This window comes from Nannospalax galili, unplaced genomic scaffold (genome assembly GCF_000622305.1).
Source record: "Nannospalax galili isolate Female #2095 unplaced genomic scaffold, S.galili_v1.0 scaffold648, whole genome shotgun sequence".
NCBI classification, from domain to species: domain Eukaryota; kingdom Metazoa; phylum Chordata; class Mammalia; order Rodentia; family Spalacidae; genus Nannospalax; species Nannospalax galili.
This window is the reverse complement of record NW_008360311.1, coordinates 3780915-3803849: the sequence shown is the minus strand read 5'-3', so window position 1 is coordinate 3803849 and position 22935 is coordinate 3780915.

The window sequence follows — 22935 nt, the reverse complement described above, 5'->3', positions numbered from 1 at the left end:
GGGCCCATGAGCCATCTCTGCCGCCTCTAGAAAGCATTTCTTGTTTATCTGAAACTCAATTCAAGCCAGTGCCAGGATTTAGTTTGTATCTTCGTTTCTGCTAAGTGTGGCTCTCTACAGAGGACAGGGACTTTGGAACCCCCTGAGGCTAGGGTGGCTTATCTGCCTCCCAGGGCTGGTAAGGAAGTAAACGATCACTTGCGTGGCATGCAGCACTAGTTGGAGATTGCCAGGTGTCCCAAGGACTTCTTTGCCCCCAGAGCCTACAGAGCCCAAGGGACCCAGCAGACGGCGGGGGCAGTTCTGAGACCTGCACCAGAGAAGGAATTGCACTTAGGTCTGGATAGCCTACCCCAGGCTTCACCCACAACAAGTGGGATAAAGTGGTGGGGTAAGGGTGCTGAAATGGTTTTGTGCCCAGTGCGTACTGGACATTTCTTATCATCCAGGGCCTTCCCATTCCCATGCTGCAGCTGAGGGTCTCTTGGTAGTCAGGTGGCTTCTGCTGCCCCTCCAGCGGAGGCCCTCAGGGCCCCTCTTCTCTTCCTTACCTTCTCTCCCCTCCTTTCTGCCTGGGCTCCTGCCTTGAAACCCATGGCCTACAGCAACTTTGTTCCTCTTCTGGGTCCTTTTGTACAGCACATACCTCCCCCGCCACCACCTTATTTTTGAGACAGGGTCTCACTATGCAGCCCTGGCTGGCCAGGAGCTCGCTATGTAGACCAGGCTGGTCTTGAGCTCACAGAGATCTGCTTGCTTCTGCCAGCTGAGTGCTGGGATTAAAGGTGTGCACCACAATGCCAGGCCCCACAAAGTTGATTTCTTTGGTCCCTCCTTCTGATCAGAAATACCACAAGAGCAACTCTTCCAGCCCATGTTGCTTACTGACATGTCTCCATGCCCACAGAGCCTGTGCATGCATGATGGATGAAGCAGACAGTAGCGATGACACTCTCTTACCACTTACTTTGCCTTACTGGCCCTTTACATGTGTTCATTCATGAAGTCCTCACAACATCCCATGAGACATGGACAGACCCAAGGTCACAGATCATGGAGCAGAGTTCCAGTCTGCTTGTCCCAAGTTCCCAGCTATCAGATTTTTACATGACCTTCAATGCCCCAGACTCTGATCCCGGCCCTGTCCCTCTCATGGGTCCTCCCTCCCCTTCCTCCACCACAGTCTCCCGCTGTGTTATCATTACTGTTTACAGTCTCCTGGAGGGCCAGGCTGTTCTTTGTGTCATTTCCATAGTGCTGTGTGTGTGCATGTGTGTGTGTTTATATATGTCTATGTGTCTTTGTGTGTATGTGTGTATATGTATGTCTGTGTGTCCATGTATATGTGTATATGTGTGTGCATCTGTGTGTCTGTCTGTGAGTATATGTGTCTGTCTGTGTGAGTATATGTGTGTCTGTGTGTATATGTGTGTCTATGTAACTGTGTGTATGTCTATGTGCGTCTGGTATGTCTGTGTCTGTGTGTATGTGTATGTGTGTGTCTGTGTTTGTGTGTGTATATGTGTATGTGTGTATATGCATATGTGTGTATCTGTGTGTGTGTGTGTGTGTGTGTCCAGCCCACTGCAAGACTCCTGCCCACTGTGCTGGTTGACTGACAGCTTGTGAAGCTCTACTGCTCTCATTAAACAGTGAGAACCCAAACTCTGAGGTTAGCAATGTGTCCAACAGTCCGAAGGAGACGGTGACTGGACTCTAGACTTCTGATTCAGCCTCCTGGGTGGAAGAAGGTCTCAAGGATGGGGTATTGCTGTGTGGAGCTAGAGCTTACGATCAGGTGAGGGGCGATTCCCGCCCTGTGGAGCTAGAGCTTCTGATCGGCTGATGGGCGATTCCCGCCCTGTGGAGCCAGAGCTTACGATCAGGTGAGGGGCGATTCCTGGAAGCCTGTGACGTGAATCTGCCAGGTGCGCTTCAAAGCAAACAGGATGCAAAGCAGGGTATATTTAGCTGCTGTGGCTGCTGAGGCCCAGGCCAGCACCATCCCTCCCAGTGAATGAACGTTTGGGGTGCTTTCCTCTTCAGAGGAATGTGTTTCTTAGGCAGGGGTGGTAGATGTAGTGTACAGAAAGCCTGGAGGCTCATGGCTTAACCATATCCAGGAAAAATACAGCACAACAATAAACTAAATATGAGGCTGCAGAGATGCCTCAGTCAGTAAAGTGCCTGTTGTGCATGAGGACCTGAGCTGGGATGCCTGGTACTCACGTGAAAATCTAAGTGTTAAGACACACAGTAGTGCTGGGGGTGGCAGAGACCAGGGAGCCCAGGAGCTTACTGGCCAACCCGTCTAGCCTTCTCTGTGAACCCCAAATTCAGTGAAAGATCCTGGCTCAAAAAAGGTGGGGCATGATCAACATTGATCTCTAACTTCTACATTCATGAGTATACACATACATGCATACCCCAACACTTGCAGACACACATGACCATATATACACACAGCATGCATGCACACTTGCACATGCACACACACAATCTCAGTACAAAAATAAGAAATATCACAGTTGAAACCAGAAATCCATCCTCTCCTCCGTGGCCTCAGAGTGTTCTGGGGACAATCTCAGTACAAAAATAAGAAATATCACAGTTGAAACCAGAAATCCATCCTCCGTGGCCTCAGAGTGTTCTGGGGACGGACCTGCTGTGCATGGTGGGGAAGGACTGCATCATTCAACAAAAATAAAATACACCAATAAATACATCCAGCTGGGCGTGGTGGCACATGCCTTTAATCCCAGCACTTGAGAGGCGGGGCAGGTGGATCTCTGTGAGATCGAGGCCAGCCTGGTGTACTTAGAGAGTTCCAGGTCAGCTGGGGCTACAAGGAGACCCTGTCTCAAAAAACCCAAAATAATAATAATAATAAATTAATAATAATAAATAAGTAAGCATGCCCATTCAACAAGTACTGACTGCTCTGTGACTGGCATCGAGCTAAGCACTGAGAATATTCTAGGGAAGTTTGTGCTTTTCACAGAACCTGTATCTCACTGGGGTCCAGTATTAAGGGATCTGCTGTTCCTTTATTATAAAGCACAAGGTGCTTGAAGGGAGGGACTGGATTACCCAAGATCAGCTTGGGGGTCAAGGGAGGCTTCACAGAGGAGGCAGCGTTGAAGCTGAATGCTGAGGGCCTAAGAGTTCCTTTGGTTATTGCTGGTGCTGAGGCCAGCTCACTAGCGTTCAGGCATATGTAGATTTTGGGGGAGCAAGGCCATGTGTGAAGGGCTTTGGAGGAGCTAGTGTCTGGGTCTTATGCTTGTTGAAAGACAGCCCCTGCTTGTGTCTGATGGAAAAGACCTGCTCATGTCTGTGGGGTTCAGCCTTGGGAGCAGTGTTTTGTGAGTGATAACAAGGTTTGCCAGCACTCCCCAGGATCCCCTGGAAAGCTTTCAGGAGGAGGTGAGCTGGGTTTCCACGGCAGGATGAGACCTGATTTGGCAGCGGGTGTAGGAGTTTGAAGAGCTGCCTGCAAGCTCACAAGAGGCTGGAGTTGGTGGTGGGTGAATGCCTCCATCTGAATGTGTACATTCTAGCTCTCCGATTAATCCTGATAGCTCCTGTTTATTTCCCAGGAAACACTGGTCCATTTCATTTAATTCATTCACTGGCTGTTTGAGGTGGCTGTGACTATCTCATTTTACAGAAGGGAAAAAAAAAAAAAAAGAGGCTCAGGGGACGAAGGACAGAATTAAAAACCTTCTGGTTCCAACTGTGATATATTTTTAAGTTTTGTATTGTGGGGGACGGAAGTATGGTTTTGTGTGTTTGTGTGTGTAGTGTATGGTTATGTGTGTGGTATGGGTGTGTATGGGCGTGTATGGGTGTGGCATGGGTGTGTATACATTCATGTGTATATGCAAGATTTACCAACCTGCCCTCAGTGCCACAGAGAAGTGGTGGCAGGACCTGGGATCTAAATTTGTCTACTTTGTAGCTCACAGACCTTTCATCACACTTGTCCTTATAGTGACCTGATGTCTTTGGGACTTTCCCTGAAGGCTCCGGTGACACATGCATGGCTTAACACCTAGTGGGTTGCAAGTGTGGTCTGGTAACACAATTATGGTGAGCAAAGCCATGTGAGTCCACCCTCCTCCCCAGCCCCACAGAGGAGCAGTTTGGGGTTGTCCCTGAACACGAAGCCAGGAGCATGCTTGCTCAACACACCAGTGCAAATCAGGAAGAAACTCCATTTCCCACCGCGTGCACCCTCTGCCCCAGGCCTCGACTGGCGTCCTCAGACCACAGATCCATGAGAAGAGCGATTTCTGTTTCATCGCTACACCCTCGGTCCCCAGAACGGTGCCTGACACATAGTGGGCATACAGTAAACTTTGTGTAAGTCTCTCTGTAGATGGTTCGGTGTTACGCTGTCCCCTGGTAGTTTATCAGCTAGTTGAAGGTATACAACTTGTGCATGCGCGCGCGCACACACACACACACACACACACACACACACACACACGCCCCACCTGCACGAACTTAGAAAGTCAGCCTCTAGTTAATCGAGACCCTGAGGTAGGTAGTTACTCTCTCCCTGGATGTAGTAAAGGAGTTAGACGGACTTAGATTCGATCTGAGGTAGCTTCTTCCTAGCAGCGAAACGAACCCCAAACCCTGAACTCAGCAGAACGACGTCATATCTCTGCCTTCTTTGTGGGTGGGCAAGATACACACACAATGAAGTTTACAAATCTCAGTGTGGAGCCAGATGGAGTGTTACACATGTCAACCACACCATGCCACACACACAAATACGATTTGTTTCCAGCATCCCGTAGGCTTCTTGTGTGTGCCCGCAGAGAATACGCCTCCCCCATGGCCAGAGGCAGCTGTGGCATTGCAATCAGCCTGCTCCTGGCCTTCACAGGACTGGGGTGTGTAGGAGGGACACTTCTGTGCTGGCTTTTCTTTTTAAAAATATTTATTTATTTATTTATCTATTTACTTATTTTTTGTCTTTTTGAGACAGAGTCTCCCTGTAGCTGCAACTGTCCTGGAACTCACTATGTAGACCAGGCTGGCCTTGAATTCAGAGATCTGCCTGCCTCTGCCTCCCAAGTGCTGGGACTACAGGTGTGCGCCACCATGCCCAGCTTTGTTATTTTTATTTTATGTGTATGAGTATATTGCCTGCTTGTGTGTAAGTGTGCCCGTGTCATATAATGCCCACATAGGTCAGAAGAGGGCATCAGATCCCCTGGAACTGGAGTTTCAGATGGTTGTCAGGCATCATGTGGGTGCTGGGAACTGAACCCAAGTCCTCTGTAAGAGCAGCCAAGCTTCTTAACTGCTGAGCCATCTCTCCAGCCCCATGTACTGACTTAGCTTACTCAACAGTACCCCTATGAGGCCTGTGCTTGCTGCTGTGAGAGTAGGCCACCCTTCCTCATGGCTACATAAAACACACAAAGTCAATTCACTTGTCTCTTCTCCCAATGATGGGCATTGAGTCATTGTGAGGAAAACTAGGAACAGGCCTGAGTGTATCTTTCATGAACCACAGCACTGCTTTCTGTTGGTCACACACCTGCTGGGGCCTTGCTGGAGAGGCTTCTGTTAAGCCTTAACAGATCTGCCAAGAAGCCTGGTGGCAATTCATTCTTCTACTGATGGCATCTGTTAATCTGGAAGGTTTTAGAGGTCAGGAATGGGGCACTTTACCTCCTCCAATCTAAAATCAAACTAAAATACTGGGCATGTGAGCAGGGCTCTCCAGGCTCTCCTCCAGGCTTTCCCAGCACTCAGGTGTCAGAGATTCCTTGTGGACCCAGGGGCTAGGGGTAGAAGGCTAGGTGTCAGTGCAGGGCCCTTCCCAAGAATGCCATAATACAGCCCAGATACTCAGAGAGCTGATGATGTCCCAGGGGCTTCGACTCATGTCACGGTGACATCTCTGGTCTGCCCACAAATACAAGTGGGCGGCACTATTTATTCTGGAGTGGATGAGTGCATTCTCACAGTGGGATCTGGTCTCATCCCTCTTCCCTGGTGCTCCCCTCAGCACCCCGCTGTGAGAATTAGGAGCTGATTTGAGGAGTCAGTCAAACGTTGCTCCCAGGAAAGAGGGAGATAGCAGGGCATTCACAAGGTCTCCGAGCCCACCGGAAAGGCTTTAAGGGTTCAAAGGTTTCCAAGACCTCTGGGAAAGAGAACAGACAGAGAAGACCATGGAGAAAAGAGAAGAGAAGAGGGGCTTGCCTCACAATGTCAAGAGGCATCTGCCACAGACTCTTGCCGTACCGATGCCACTGATGGATCCAGCATAGGGCCGTGGGAAAAGGGACAGAAAGCAGCCAGTGCGGTCCTGGCTCTGTGGGATCACATCTGCTCCCGTGACTGGGGACACATCGGGGTGAGAGCAAAGGAAAGAACAGAGCTCAGGAGGCTTTGGAGCTGCAGTTACGGGAGATTGTGAGTCATCTGCTGTGGGTTCTGGGAAGTGAACTCGGGTCCTCTGGAGGAGCAGTGAATGCTTTTAACGGCTGAGCCACCTCTCCAGCTCGAGCCTTGAACTTTCTGGACACATGCCCTTGTCTTTAAAATGGGAACAGAGAGCAGATGCCCCATCCAGGGGTGCCCTCTTCAAAGGACATTAGCAAAGGGTAGAAGGTGAAATGGGATCCACGTCATACCACTGACTCCTGTCCAGCAGTGGAGGAGGAGAAGCTGTGCAGCCTCCGCCACATTTCCCTGGTATTCCCATGTTGACTGCTACGCAGAGGGGACCATGGGTCTGACTTTATCCCAGTCACCATTAGACTCAAGAGACTCTCTGAGAACAGATAAGAAAAATCAACACAGAGATCAGAGGATTGGAGTTAGACCAAAACTGATAGTGAGAACTTCAGAAGAGTCACTGTTCATAAAGTCTGAAAGGAAGACAGAATTTCACTTGGGGGTTGGGGCTAAATGCTGGGTCGTGGCATTTGTCCGTGGGTTCTGGGTTTAGAGCAGCCCAGGCCAGCTTACCACGGCCTCCACAGATAGGCACTACTCAGGGCAGTGGGTGGCCCCCTCTCTCCCCAGGGCTCCAGGCCCGGACTCATTTCTTCCATCCTCTGGAAGCCCTTGGCCTACCCTGGACCCCACCCGATGCTGCTTCCTTCCTTTGACGACTTTGCCTTTGAAAGTGACTGAAGAATTTCCTGTTCCAGGCAGAGGCAGACTGTGGATGACTGGGCTTCCTCTCTACCCCAGGAGCCTTGGCCAGGCTGTTTGAGTCTGGGCCAAGCTTGGAGAAGCCATGAGGCTGGGGGAAAGGAGAAGCAGGGAAGGGGGCAGGCAGGGCCAGGCTGAGAGGGTACTTCTGGGGGCAATCCCAGACCGCGTGCAGCCAATGAGCCAGCGTGGACCTCCGAGGACAGGAGCCAGAGCATCCCTTCCCTTCGTCTTGCTGATACGACCAGCGATGACTCCAGGACAGAGGCCTGAGGCGATCCATGGGGAAAGAGCCGGTGTTTGTGAAACCTACCACACGGTGTAGGGGTTTTCTGGGTGACATTCGGGTCTCCCAGTGCTGAGTTCTGAAGCAGTTGCTCACTCCAGTGTAGGCCAACTTGTCCTCCTGCTGTTTCTCTTGAATCTCACCCCACCAGGTTCCAGGAGGTCCCCCAAGGTAAAAAAAAAAGTAACAGTAGATATAATCCTGCTGGGTCCAGCCAGGTTCGGCCCGAGGACCCATCCGAGGCAGTATGAACTCTTGCTGTTTTACCTGGAGGGTCTGTGGGCCTTCTGCCAAGGTGTCAAGGTGCCAGAGTGCAGGAAAGAGGAACAGGTTCTGTGTGGCCGCCAAGGCCAACTGCTTGGTTTCTGTTGCTGTGATAGGGTTTATTTCAGTTTACAGGCTATAGTCCATTGTTGAGGGAAACCAGGGCACGAACTCAAGGCAGGAGCCTAGAGGCAGGAACTGAAGCAGAGACCACAGAGGAACGCTGCTCACTGGCTGCTCAGCTACCTTTCTGTTTTTTTGAGACAGGGTCTCCCTGTAGCCCCAGCTGGCCTGGAATTTGCTATGTAGACCAGGCTGGCCTCAGTCTCACAGAGGTCCACCTGCCTTTGCCTCCCGAATACTGGGATTAAAGGCATGTGCCACCATGCCAGGCTCAGTACCTTTCTTATCCGTGCTTGCCTAGGGATGACACCGCCCACAGTGGACTGGACCCTTCTTCATCAATTAGTAATAAAGAAAATGCCTCACAGACATGCCCACAGGCCAATTTGATAGAGGAAATTCTTAAATTGAGGTTCCTTCTTCCCAGGTGTATAAAGTTGATTATTATAAGACACAGTCTCCACCTGACTGCAGAAATCTGGGCACTGGGCAGCTGGGGAGAGTGAAATGGGAAAGTGGTGCGGCCACTCACAAAGCTGTTCGGTGTGGAGGGTAAAGAGGCCTCTGCGCTCATCCTGTGGGACAAGGCATCTCAGGCTTGCTTCAGAGAAGGCTGCAGAGGCTGAGAGGCGGAAATGCTCACGAGCTTTTTCTGTGCTGCCTCGAGCACAGCCATTTTCTGCCCATCCACCTCCTCTCCCTGAGGTACCCCAGATTGGGGAGCAATGGCCTGGGTTGCCCTCCACTCACCCACCTGGGTGGGGGCAACAGACCTGGTGTTCCTGCTCTAAGTGGAGTAGGGGGCCCCACAGTCAGGATGAAGAAGGCTGTGGAGGACAGGGATGGGGGGTGCAGTCTCTCTGGGTGAGAGGGTTTTTTGGAGGGAGGGCCAGAAAGGAAGGAAACCTTAGTTCTCCTGCAGCTCTGCTTCCTGTCTGAAGCAAGAACTGACGTCAGGTGCTGTCTTCTCCAGGAGGCCTGCCCTCTCCTACCAGCCCACCCTTTCCTAGCCCCAGCCCTAACCCATCTCTGTATCACCTTGGGGTTCCTAGAGCCCTCTGTCCCTTCCCTCTTGCCTTCACAGTGGCAGCCTAGGCTTATCACCAAGGAAAACCAGGAGTCCTGGAACCTCCTGACCTCAACGATCTTGGGAAAATCTGACCTGTCTGAACTCTAGCTGGCTTCAGATTGGTCAAGAGAGCTATTCCTAGAGTAGGGGGTGAGGGGCAGAAGGCTTCCACTCACCTGGGAAGACTTCACCCCCACCTCTTTGGAGGTCCCACCCCTCTGCACCTTCCCTTTCAGACCGATTCTTTCTGTGGGCTCTGTTCCTGGTGTTCCTTATTTTGTTAGTATTGAGTGTAATCCTGGGCTCGCAGCCCCGCTGGCCTTTTCTGGGTGCTGCCCCTGCGAACCCCAACCCCCTATCCCCCATCCCCCCACACTCTGCTACTCTTGCTGAGGATCCCGCGGGTGCAGAGGGTGTCTGCCTCCACCAAGGAGCAGGCACCTGTGGTGGTGAGATCTGAGGAAGACCAGCAGGAGGAAGCCCAGGTGAGCTGGGGCTCAAGCTGGGAGCCAGAGGCAAAGCCTGGGTAAGTGTGGAGGGCCGCAGGAGGTGTGGCACCCCAGGACAGCCAAGGTGGGCTCAGAAAGCAGGAATGGCCAGCACAGACTGGAGGAGCAGTGATAGTCCGCTGCTGTGGCCCACTGGGAATGCTTGAGTTCAGCTCGTCTGGTGAGAAGACATCCCAGAAGATGCAGGAGACTCTGGGTGCAGAGCCAGCAATGAGCATCCAGTGACCACCCAGAGGACTGGCACGTACAGCAGCTGTGTGCGTGCCACAGGGTCACAAAGACTAGAAGACTCAAAAGCCGAGTTCCAGCTGCTGGATCTACACGCTGGCCCAGGCTGAGATCAATGCTGACTCCATGCTGGTCTAAGATTGGGGAAATCAGTCCGCTACACAGATGCTCCTTGACTTAGGGTGAAAGTTCAGCCATGTGAAGCTATCTCAAACTATAAGTCACCTAAGAGATGAGCCTTGGGCTGCCTACACACATACATATTACATGTGTGTGCACACACAAAATAAAACGAGACAGAGAGAGAGAGCAAGCTGGTAGTATAAGCCCAACAGCTACTTGGGAAGCAGAGGCAGGAAGACTTCAAGTTCAAGGCCTGCATGAGCTATAATAGCCTGGCAACTTAGTAAGACCCTCCCCCTCTCAAAATAAAAAGTCAAGGCTGAGCCTTGACACACACCTTTAGTCACAGTACTTGGGAGGAAGAGGCAGGTGGATCTCTGTGAGTTCAAGGCCAGCCTGATCTACATACTGAGTTCCAGACCAGCTGGAGCTAGAGAGAGACCCTGTCTCAAAAAAGATTAAAAAAAAAAAAATCAAGAGCTGGAGAAATGGCTCAGCAGGTAAAAGCACTTGCTACTCTTGCAGAGGACCCAGTTTCAGTTTCCAGAACCCACATGGCAGCGAACGACCATCCATAACTCCAGGTCCATGAGATCCAACTCCCTCTTCTGGCCTCTGTGGACACTGCACAACACTGGTGCACTTACATATGTGCAGTGTACTCATACACATAAAATAAAAATTTAAATGTTTTTAAGCTAATAAATAGGGTTAGGGATGTAGCTGTGTTAGAGAGCTTGACCCTACACAACACCCCAGGGCACCAACTGTAGCTGCAGGTCAACCTGGAGCCTCCACAGGGTGGTTCCACCTGGCTTGACTGGACAGGATCACGCTGCAAGCCACTGGTCCTGGGAAAAAGCGGCATGCAGATACCCAAGTGCCACTCTGCTGAAGCCATGCTCCTTTTGTGTCCGTGGACTTGAGTCCAGCTGTCGTTGGCAGGGGCCTTGTGGTCAGTTATTTACCAGTGCTCTCTTCCAGGTAAAGTTCCATCTTGTCCTAATTTGTAGTTGCATCACTTTGGAGTTCATTCAATGCACCCCTACTCTTCATCCACCCATTTTACCTTTGGTAAAACTGAGACCAAGTAGGGTCAAGTGACATAAGCAGATTTTGTTTGAATTATGTGAAGATAACACTGATTTTCCTGACTTGAGGCCCTTCATTAGGGGGAAAGGAGATAGTTGGGCAGGCTGCAGGCCTGAGCTAGATCTAGGCCCAGTCTCTTTCAATGTGTGACCTTTGCCAAGTTACCAAACCTCTCTGAGCACCAGCACCCTTATCTTTATTTTTATTTATTTTGATTTTATGTGTATGAGTATTTTGCCCACATGTATGTAATTGCATCTATGTGTACAATGCCCGCAGAAGCCAGAAGATGGCATCAGATATCCTGGAACTAGAGTTAGAGATGGTTGTTAGCCTCCATGAGGTTGCTGGGAATTGAACCTGAATTCTGTGAGAGAGCAGCCAGTGCTCTTAACCCCTGAGCCATCTCTCCAGCCCTCAGCCCCCTATCTTTAAAGTAGGAGTGCTCAGACCCACTCTGCAAGGTTGCACGACCTAGTAATGATATAAACAAGAAGATTGGCACCCAGTAGATATTCAGTAAATGCTCCATAACTATTTAATGAGGTAGGAAAGCAGTCAGCCACAATGTTATTTTTATATTTATTCATTTATTTATTGTGTGTGCGGTGGGGGGCACAGGCCATGGAGCGATTGTGGAGGTCAGAGGCCAACTTGCAGGAGTCAGTTCTCTCCTCCCACCATGTGAGTTCCAGGCTTAGAACTCAGGTCGTCAGGCCTGGTGGCTTTACCTGTTGAGCCATCCTACTGCCCTATGATACTGTTTAATGATGTCCGTCATGGGCCAACCTTATGCTCAGAGCTGGAGAAACTGACAAGTCAAGTGCCTGGGTGGGTAGAATGAGGGATGAAGATGGAGGAAACCCACTGCGTTTTCCCTGGTGCCTGGGGGACACACGGAATGCAGATGGGGCATTTGGGAGGCTGAGGAGGGAGAAGTGGGGACCCTTGGGAAGAGGCCTAGGACTTGAAGAATGAATAAAATTTACCCAGGCAAATGGGAAGAGAACGGCAATTCAAGCTGAGGCAGCAAAGATACAGGAGCTGAGAAAGTCTGTATAGACAAGGCCAAGGGGCCTGGAGGGAACTGGAGCGGGGAGAGGAAGGAGATCCATGTGTTATCCAGCGGTCTTCAACCTGAAGGGGGGCAGCCTTGCTGTGCCAGCACCTAAATTCTCAATGGAAAAGCAAATTTTGAAAACAATGAACTTTGCTTCAATTTACTTTTTTCTTCTCAAAAGCAATTGCTTCATTGTTTACTGACATACCTTTGCCTTTGTGAAAGTCGCTGGCCGGAGCTAGAGGTGGCACAGAACTGGGCACCTTGGTGTCCAAGGAAGAGAGTCAAATATACCTGAAAAGGGCATGTAGCTTTGGACTTACCGAGCTAGCGAACACACACAGCCCAGCTCTCCAGACGGACACTTGGCCTCTGACGCCGTTGGTGAACGTAGCATGTGCCATGTGTGGCTCAGAGTTGTGCTCAGTGATGGTGGGTGAGGAAGGGTTCCAGAAAGGCTCACTGACAGCAACTGAGTCAACCACTGTTTGCCTGGAACCATTCCAAGTTTGGTCACTGCCTCCCAGGGTCTGACAATGTAGGCGTTTTGTAGTTATGGTCAGTTTCTCAGGGAAGACCTAGCTACCCCAACCAAGGTGGCAAAAGGGTGTGAAGAGCCTGGAGTCTCCAAGCCGGATGAAAATGGCTTCATGTCCCAGTTATTTGAACTCAGGCTCATGATTTCATCTCCTGGCTCTCAGGAGTAAAGTGAGAGAAACACACCCAGCTTTAAGATTGTTCCCAAGAGGAGATGGAGGACGGCCGAGGGAGTAAGCAGGGAGGAGGCTTTGGTATGGCAAAGGTTGATCTTCACCACAGGCACCGTGCAGACCATCTTAGAGACCACTGGGGGTGCCTTCGCAAGCCTGGGATTGGGTTAGCTCCTATGACATGTGCAGTGACAGGATGTTATAACCAGCACTAACTGACCAGTCTGAGCTCTTGGGCAAGACCCACAAGAGGGGCTGGGTATCAAACGACTTCAGGAAGATGCTATTTTATGGGCTACTTTGGCCAAGAAAGGTCAGTGGAGCCTGGGACACCATCAGGAACTGGGCCACTTATAAAATAAGCAAACATCACCTAGACACCCTGAAGGACATTTTTAGAAACAGTGCAGAGAAAAGGGAGCCAAGGAGAGATGGCCAGGGCCAGACAAGGAGAGGAGTCGTTTGGCAAAAACCCCAGGGAAAGTGACCGCGACAAGGTAAGATGCACAGGGTTTTCTGGCATCATCGTGAGTCACGCTGCCTGCCCGGTGTAAGCCAGGCAGAGAACAGGAGTCTCCACCCCTTTCCACCTGTCTGCTCCCTGCCTTCTTCCCTCCTTCCCTTCCTCCCTCCTTCCCTCTGTCCCTCTATAGCTGATAAACCTCCAGATGCTTCTGATTTGATCTAATTACATCCCTAGTCCTTCCTCTAGTGCCTACTTCAGTATCACCACCACAATGGTGAGCTCCCCTCACGGCTGCCACAGTGACCACTGCAGTAACCTGCTCCACCGTGACGCCATCGTGGACCTATCCAATGCATTCCCCATCATGCAGTTATGTGATCTTCACAGGACACATACCTAGTCACACACCACACACACATACAGACACACACACACACACACACACACACACACACCCCTACATCTACACCTGTTTGGAGAAATGCCAACAGGTCTTAGGATGAAGTGAGACTTCCAAACCCACACCCCAGCATCTGGCTCCTCCCCTTTTGGCTGGGATGTCACAGGACACACTCTTCCCTTCTGTATACCAGACATACTGGCTTTCTCTCTGTTCTCAGCTGTCCTGGTTTGGGTGTAAAATGTTCCCCAGAAGCTCAAGTTTGAACACTTGGGGTCCTCAGCTGGTGGTGCTGGAGTTGTGGAACCTTTTGGAGGGGTCACCAAGGGTAGCACTTTGAGGGCTAGCCCAGGCCCAGGTGTGAGTCCCCCGTCCCACCACAGCCACAAGGTGCTTTCCTCACCATGTGATCCCTACCATGGTGACTGTGTCCCTTAAACTGTGAGCCAAGATGACGCCTTCCTCCCTTGCTTTAGCCCAGGTGTTTTATCTCTGGGAGATAAGAAGTGACTGTCATGCCAGCCACACTCTCTCCAGCCACAGAGCATCTGCTTCTGCCCGTCCCCTGCCTCAAATGTTCATCTCCTCTCTTGGCAGGGTAACATGTCGAGCTAGGCATTGACTACGGAGCCTCCTCTACCCCATCTGTGCCAGCAGGCCACCTTCACATCCAGAGGGAGGACTCTGGGTCCACCCAGAGCAGACAACTGGACAGTGACATTGGCCTAACTGCATGGGAAATTGTCCTTGAGCTTCTCCAAACACGGTATGCCCAAGCTTGGTAGAACTGGAACCCAGACTCCCAAGTTAGCCCCTCAGGACCACTGTGGGCCTTGGGCCCTGGGCCCTGCGCGTTCACCCCCCCTTAAGGCTAGCCCAGCGAGCAACAAAGGAGCCTGTTACACCAGGTGTGAGGTGGAAAGGGCTTGTGTCTTTGGGACATTCCTAGGGGCAGACCCACAACATGACAAAACCAAATCTGCCTTGAGGGGCATCAGGTGGCGTGTCAGCTGTTGTCAGGGGATGGCATGGTAGCTACCGCTAACCTCAGGCTTACTCCCAGACTTTGCTGCTCCTCGTTATGGCCCTCTAATATCTGTCTTCTGCAATCCCTCCCATGTTGAACACCAGCCTGGTCTACCGTACGGCACCCAGGAGTGAGTGAGAGGGGCCCCTTCTCACCTGCCCAGCACCCCCTACCTGGATGCCACCCTTAGGCCAGGCTCACAAGAACTCCCTTGGCCGAATCTGTTAGTGGGCAGGCTGCCCAGAAGCTTGGGCCTGAAACAGGAGAGAAGCTGGTTCTGCCTGGACCTCTGGGTGATTTTCCCAGGTGCCTCTGTTTCCAAACCAGCATCTTTGTGTGGGGAGAAGGCCAATCACAGAGGTAAGGCAGCACTTTGAGGCCCAGGGGCTGGTAAGGAATAGGTAGAGCTGGTGGGTGCCTCCCAGCTCAACAATTAATTACCCAGGTGCATCAAGCAGAAAGAAGCCAGGCTCAGCAGTGAGGGCAAAGGGCCTGATGAGGCCCTAGGGCGAGCCAGCCTGCTCCCAAGCCTCCTCCCTCTACCTTGCAGCCAGGTACCCACTGCCCTTTGGCCCCTCCCCTTCCTCCCTGTAGAAGGCCTCAAGTTGAAGAAAGTCCGTATGTGCACTTAGTGGGCCTAGTGCAAGGTTCCAACTGTGTTTTTCTTGGTGTTTCTGTTGCCACCGAGGAGACAGACCATTATGTTCCCATTGAATGAATAAATCGATAGAGTCATAAATGAGTTTCCTGCTTTGACCAGGATACCCAGGGGGTGAGAGTCTTGGATAATTGCTGTTAGTGCCATTTACTGCTGTGGGAACACACTAGAGTTACCCGGTGTGGTGGGGACAACCTCACTCTTCCAAGGTCTTTGCCCCAGCTCTGCTCCAGTGTGGGGTCCCCTCTCTCACCTACGCCTTGTGCTCAGACTTGGGGTGGGCCCAGCAAAGGCCAGGGGAGGACTGGCTCCAGACGCAGTGCTGGTTGCTCAGAGGGCTTTGACCCAGAGGTTTACACTGTGCTGTTACTGCTTCTGTCAACCTATCTGACCTTTTCCAGACAGCGCTGGCCTTCCCTGTCTCTTAACCTTGACTCCTTGAATAATCTCCAGGAGCTTTTGGAAACAGTGTGGGCATCTTAGCCGGTCTACGCATCTCAGTCCCGAGGGCTTATGGCTTTGGGAAGGCACCAGCCCATCCTGGCCAGCCTAGCAGCTGCCATGCCTGAATCTTCCTGCCCGCTGCTCTGTGGTCCAGAGGACGCCCCCTGCTGCCTGTGAGCCGCAGGGAAGGGAGGACAGAGGTGCTCTGGGACCTGAACCCTGCCACTGTTGCTTCAGGAAGCTGCCGGGCTGGGTGACTCAGCAGGGCCACAGCAAGTGCAGGTGCACAGGTTGGGGGTGGGGGCCTGGGCACGCCTCCCTCGGCTGGCCCCCTTAACCTAGCTGTTAATCATTAATATCTCTTTCCAGAGGGAGATGTGTGTCTGAGAGCCTCAGGACATTGTGCCCTGGATGAGATTCAGACCTGGTCTCAGTGGCTGGAGGCCGGGGAGGGACCTGAGCCATGAGCTTTCCTCTCTTTCCTGGCTTCCTTCCCAGGCACACAAAACTGACTTACTGTTGGTTTTATAGATGTCAGAAAACTTAGGCCCCAGATGCAGGCTCTGGTCATCCCCTAACTCCAGAGAGTCACCCCAACCTACTGACCACCTCAGACTTCACAGCTGCCTGTGTAAACATGAGGTCAATTCCCCAGCCATCATCAGCCTTGCCAAGGATGGGTGTCGAGGCGGTACGTTGTCAAATGATGCTTCCGGTTGAGCGAGTTCAAGGGGACAGCCTCCTGGTTTGAGTCACACTGCACCGGAGGACTCTGCGCTCGAGCTGTTGTTTCACAGAGGAACTTGTTCACAAAAATGTGAATATAATTTGTCTGAAATGAACAGGAAGCTCTCCAACACCAGATTTACCTGTCCCTAGGGTAAATGTGGCATGCGGGAGCCAGAATCCAGAGGGTGGACTCAGCCCAGAAGTTTCTCTCTGCCTGCACAAGGGACGCTGTGCATGGGTCCTGGTTGGTGGTAGTTCACAGGCAGTGCAAGGTTCTTTCCAATTCCCACCACACGATGTCGCTGCTGTTCACAATTAACCAGCTCTGAACCACCCCCGGTTTATAGAATCAAAGACTCCCCTGGTGGAGTCCAGAATCTGTTGTCCACAGTCGGGATTCTGAGGGTTGCTGACATCTGAAAACTGCTGGCATGGTCACTCTGCAAGTCCTGCTGCCTTCCGGTCTTCCCCAGCAGGTGGTCAAGGCAACCCTGCCTGCGGCCTACTTGGGAGTCCTACCCAGCTGGCCTAACTTGGCAGACCCTGGAAACTCAAGCAACCTGCTGACAACGTGTCAGGAGTCCTCAAAGCCACATACAGTTGCTGGATGCACACCTCTATCAGTAACATGGGTTTCTGTCTCCTTTGCCCAGGTTTCCAACTCGTGGGCTGGGTGTAGGGTTCAGTTGCCTAGCCTTGTTTCAGGGCCAGCCTTGGCTAGCAAGAAGCACTTTCTCCCTCACTAGTCCCTGCATACAGGAAAGTCAGGAAACACCAAGAAGGATAAATATTTCCCAGACAGAATACTGAGAAACTAAAGACGTGGGTGATCTGGAAAGTGAGCAGGGGGAATGCGTTGACCAGCTAGCTATGAGGTGTGATAGACTAGCAAGGGCTTTGGGTCAGAAACTGTTGAAAACAAGAAAAAACTAGAAATAAAGCATTGAAAGAATTAGCTGTCCATCCGTTTAGGGATGGAGAGATCGATCAGCAGTTATGAGCACTGGCTGCTTTTGCAGAGGACACAAGTTTGATTCCTAGCACCCACATGGCAACTAACTGTCCATAACTCCAGTTCCAAGGGCTCTGATGCCCTCTTCTGACCTTCATGGGCATTGCATGACACGGGTGCATCTCTCTACATGCAAACAATACACTCATATACATAAAATATAAATAAAAATATTTTTTGGTCAGGTTCTTTTTTTTTGGTGTCTTTTTGAGACAGGGTCTCCCTGTAGCTCCAATTTTCCTAGAACTCACTATGTAGACCAGGCTGGCCTCGAACTGACAAGGATCTGCCTGCCTCTGCCTCCCAAGTGCTGGGATTAAAGGCGTGCACCACCATGCCCCGCCAATAAAAATATTTTTTAAAAGAACATAATTTTCTTTCCACCATCTGGGCACCTGTGGGGCCTGCAAGGAGCAAGACTTGTAAAAGGCTATGCCTGGAAGGCTGTGGTGCAAGGCCACTCTTGCTGGCTAGAAGTGAGTTCTCCGGAACCAAAGGGAGCATACAGCTCTTCTTAAAATTGAAGGTGTTCATGCTCAAGATAAACCTAATTCTACTTGAGTAAGAGATGTGCTTATGTGTATAAAGCAAGAAACACCACAGTGATTCCTGGTGGCAAACCAAAGAAAACCGAAGTGACCTGAGAGACGCGGAAACAGTGACATGGCTCATGCCAAATTCCAAAGCAACCTTCCCAAAAAGGCCATTGGACACGGGATCTGTGTGATACTGTGCCCCTCACGGATTTAAACTAATGGAATATAAACAGACAAAATGGACTGTGTTCTAGTTTTAACAAAAAGAGCAGAATTGACATGCCAAAAGGTATAACGGAGCAGAATCACATGGGGCCTGGAGAGATGACTCACGGTTAAGAGAACACACTGCTCAACAGAAGACCCGAGCTCAGTTCCCAGCACCCGTGTTAGATAGCTCACAACCACCTACAACTCCAGTTTTTGGCTCTGACACCCTCTTCTGGCCTCAGGGGGTATTGCACATATGTGGTACACTTACATGCAGGCAAAACACTCATACACATAAAAATAAAGTTTTTAAAAAGTACACGTAGCCAGGTGTGGTGGCACATGCCTTTAATCCCAGCACTTGGGAGGCAGAGGCAGGTGAACCTCTGTGAGTTGGAGCCTAACCTGGTCTACATAGAGAGTTCCAGGCCAGCTGAGGCTTACGGGGAGACCCTGTCTCAACAAAAAAAAAAAAAAAAAAAAAAAAGTACATGTAAAGTTGGAATCAAGGAACATGTGATTACTGAAGAAATTGGTGTCATTAAAAAGCCAAGTGTGGAGACGGACTACAAGTAGTTGGCACTGTGAGATGGACATGTGCTTTTGAGGACTGAGATGGGATATAAGAAATATCCCCCAGAAGGTCATGTATTGAAGACCTGGTCCACAATACAGCAGTTTTCAGAGGAAGGACTTTGGAAAGTGATTGAACTATGAGGACTCTGACTTCATCAACTAATTAATCTACTGATGGATTCATAATTTGATGAAGGTATTGAGAGGCAGTGGAAACTGAGGTGGCAGAGCCTAGATGGAAGAAGTAGGTCACTGGAGGTGTTCCTTTGCAGGGTTTATTTTTCTCTTGATCTCTCCTTCCCATCTGATGTGGGACGAGTGGCCTCCTCTGCCATAAGTTCCACTGCCCCGATGTCCCTCACCATAGGCTCAAAGCAGGGGAGCCATCTCATCATGAACCCAAACCCCTGAGACCATGGCCCAAAACAGACCTTTCCTCCTTCAAGCTGTTTTTCTCAGGTGTTTTGCCATAGCAACAGAAAGCTGCTTCACACGGTCACAAATAGGAACGAATGTGAATGTGGTAGGTAGGAGTCAAACAATATCATCAACTGCTTCAAACATGAACATTCTAGGTATATCGACTAAAAGACACCTATCATTAGGGTAGATTACAAAGATAAGACCTTAACTCTGTGTTGTTTATAGAGAACGCACTTTATACACAAGTAGAAAAGTCTCAAATCAATGACCTCAGTCAGATTCCTTTTCTAAAAAGACAAGAAAGGGGCAGGAGAGACGCTCAGAGTTTAAGAGCACCGGCTACTCTTGCAGAGGACCCGAGTTCAGTTTCCAGCACCCACAGGGTAACTCACAACTGCCTATATAACTTCAGTTCCAGGGGCTCAGATCCTTCTTTTGGCCCCCATGGCACCAATGAAACAAGTTTTGCCAGTGTGAAGATGAATAGACTTGATATGCCTTTGTTACATCGTGACCAAATGGGATTTAACTCAGGAGCATAAGGTTCATTAAAAAAAAAAATTTTGTAACCCCAGCTGGCCTGGAACTTGCTATGTATACCAGGCTGGTCTCAATCTCACAGAGATCTAACTTGCCTAGGCCTCATGTGTGCTGGGATTAAAAGCATGTACCACCACACCCTGCTATGGTTGTTTCATTCAATTTTTTTTTTGGTCTTTTTGAGACAGGGTCTCCCTGTAGCCCCAGCTGTCCTGGAACTCACTCTGTAGACCAGGCTGGCCTTGAACTCACAGAGATCCGCCTGCCTCTGCCTCCCAAGTGCTGGGACTACAGGTGTGCACCACCACGCCTGGCTCATTATGTGTATGGGTGTATTGCCTGCATATATGTGAGTGCACCCCTGTCCTGCAATGCCTCAGAGGTCAGAAGAGGGCTTAGGATTCCCCTGGAAATGGAGTTAAGGACGGTTCATAGCTGCCATGTGCGTGCTGGAAATCAAACCTTAGTCCTCTGCAAGAGCAGTCAGTGCTCTTAACCTTTGAGCCATCTCTCTAGCCCCAGTTCATTTAAATTTTAAAGTTAGTGTAGGGTCTGGAGAGGTGGCTCAGCAATAAAGAGCACTGAATGCTCTTGTAGAAGACCCGGGTTCAAATACCAGCACCTACATGGTAGCTAACAACTGTCCATAACTCCAGTTCCAGGTGATCCAATGCCCTCTTCTGACCTCCAAGGGCATTGCATGGCATGGGTACTCACACACAAGCAAGCATAACACTCATACATATAAAAAATAAAATATTAAAGTTAGACAATGTAATTCACAGAGTAGATAAATTAGAAACGGAAAGTTGAGATGATCATCTTGGGAAAATATTCCTGAAATCAAATGCCCTTTGACAGGAGAAGTTCTCACCGGACTAGGAGGAGAAAGGATAATGAGGTGATAGGTACCTCTGAAGGTGAAAACGTGAACAGCCTCCCGGGACCTGGAGGCACTGCCACTATCGGTAACCCCCATCTTCCCAAGTGAGCTTTGTTAGACACATGACGGTAAGCAAAAAGTGACCGCAAACGGATCACAGACCTACGTGTGAGTCTTGAAAAACATTGAGGTGAAAACATGGACATCTGTGAAAATCTTGTGTTATGCAGATTCATAGATGAACTATAAGTCTGACTAAGGGTTTTCAGAATACATACAGAATTATGGACCTGGTCTCAACACCGTGAGGAGAACCAACCAAAATGAAGACAAATAGAAACAATGCTCCTCCGAAGACACAGGGATGGGAGGTAAACACAGGAAAGCCTGCTCCAGATCCCTGATCACTGGAGAAACTACAACTGGAAACCACAATTTGAAGCTACCACAGATTAGAATCAAGGCGATCATCCTCACACATGCAGGCTAGGATGGGAAGGAAATCAGACCCATCCTGTGGTGGGGAATGTCAAACGGCAGGATTGTCATCCTGCCAGCTACACAGCGGAACCAGTCAGGAGGCAGTGGGAGGCCGGGGTCTAAGAAGCTGGCTCAGGGTGGTGTACAGAGGACAGGAGGGCTTCCCTTCATAAGGGGATGTTTCTGGTCAAATGACTCCTATATGACCCTATTGGGTTGGTCGATACAAGATGCTTTTCAGTTCCACACACCTGACATCAGAGATAATTGTCTCCTGGGGTTGTCTTGTCACTGATTATTTTGCCCCTGTGCAGATCTGGACATGAAACACAATTGACAAGCCAGGAGATCAGTTGCCCCAAGGCCCTCTGCTCATCACCAAACTCACAGTAATAAAAGAAATTACACACTTTACATAATTATTGTGGAAGACAAGAGTCAGGGAAGGTTAAATTGGGTACCAGATTTAGCTTCAACACCTGGCTTCACAGGCACTTTGGGAAAGTTTTCCCAGTCTCTTAGAATGTTAAATGTACATCTGTCCTAGTTTGTTTCTCCACTGCTGTGATAAAATACTCTGACCACTACCAACTTGGGGAGGAAAGGGTTTATTAGCTTACATATCCCGGGTCACAGTTCACCCAGGAGCCCAAGGTAGGAACTCAGGGCAGGAACCTGGAGGCAGGAGTTGGAGCACAGGCCATGGAGGAACGCTGCTTACTGGCTTGCTTCCCTGGCCCCTGCTCAGCCTGCTCTCTTATCCAACACAGGCCCACCTGCCCAGGTGTGGCACTATGCACAGTAGGCTGGGCCCTCCCACATCACTCAACAATCAAGAAGATGCCCCATGGACATGGCCACAGGCCAGTCCAATGAAGGCAATTCCCCAGTTGAGGTTCCCTCAACCCAGGTGAGTCAAGTTAACACTAAAGCTATCCAGCACAACATCCAAGTATTTCACAAGCCTGATGAAAGCAAACAGACACATAAAACAGGCACATGCATGTGTGCCACAATGTCACGTGACAGCCACGGGTGTGAGGCATACCAACCCAGCGTCAGAAGATGAGGGAATAGATGACGGTCGTGTGTCCTTAAAATATTTGGCCACAGCAAACACTGACGAACGCTTGATGAGCACAGCACGCTTCAACACGGACGGAGCCAAATAATTATTCGAACTGAAAGCAGACCACAAAAGCCATGTTCTGATATGTGTGTGCACCTTTTATACATCATTCCAGAAAATGAGGATTGGTTCCAGGAAGCAGGTCATCCCCTTCGCCTGGCGGTGAGGCTGCTGTGGGCGAACGTGTTCGGTGACAGCAGTGATTGTTTCCTGGGTCCTGTGTCAAACTAACTGTGCACCTAAAGTTGAGCATTTTGCTGTATGCCATTTGTAACTCAGCAGGACCTCCAAAACAAAAAATGAAGAATCTCCTCTGTGGGAAAGTACCACGTTAGTAAACCCACATGTGGTTGGTGTCTCAGAGGAGAAAGGGGAGACGCAAATGCAGAGATATTTCAGAAATCAGGGACATTACAGGCACCACTCCTAAAGTAGGATCCTGTGTTTGACAAAAAAGAGATATAATGAAAAAACCGCACAAGAAATTTCCAACGTCTTTATGTACCTGCAGAAGCTTGGGAAGTGTTAAAAATAGACAAGCCTGCTCCATGTCCTCAGGCGCCTGGGACGAGTGGGCTGGGGCCTAGTCTTTTTGCACCTGTACCTTGTCGCACTGTAAACAGCAGGGGTTAATTAGAATTTAAGGACTCTGGTCAATCAAAAGTGGGATGCTCAGGGCGGCACAACAGAGCAGTCCCCAGGTCACTGGTGGCATAAGGCCGCCTTGCTTCAAATCATGTCTCAAGTGCTACCACTTACCACTTGTGAGC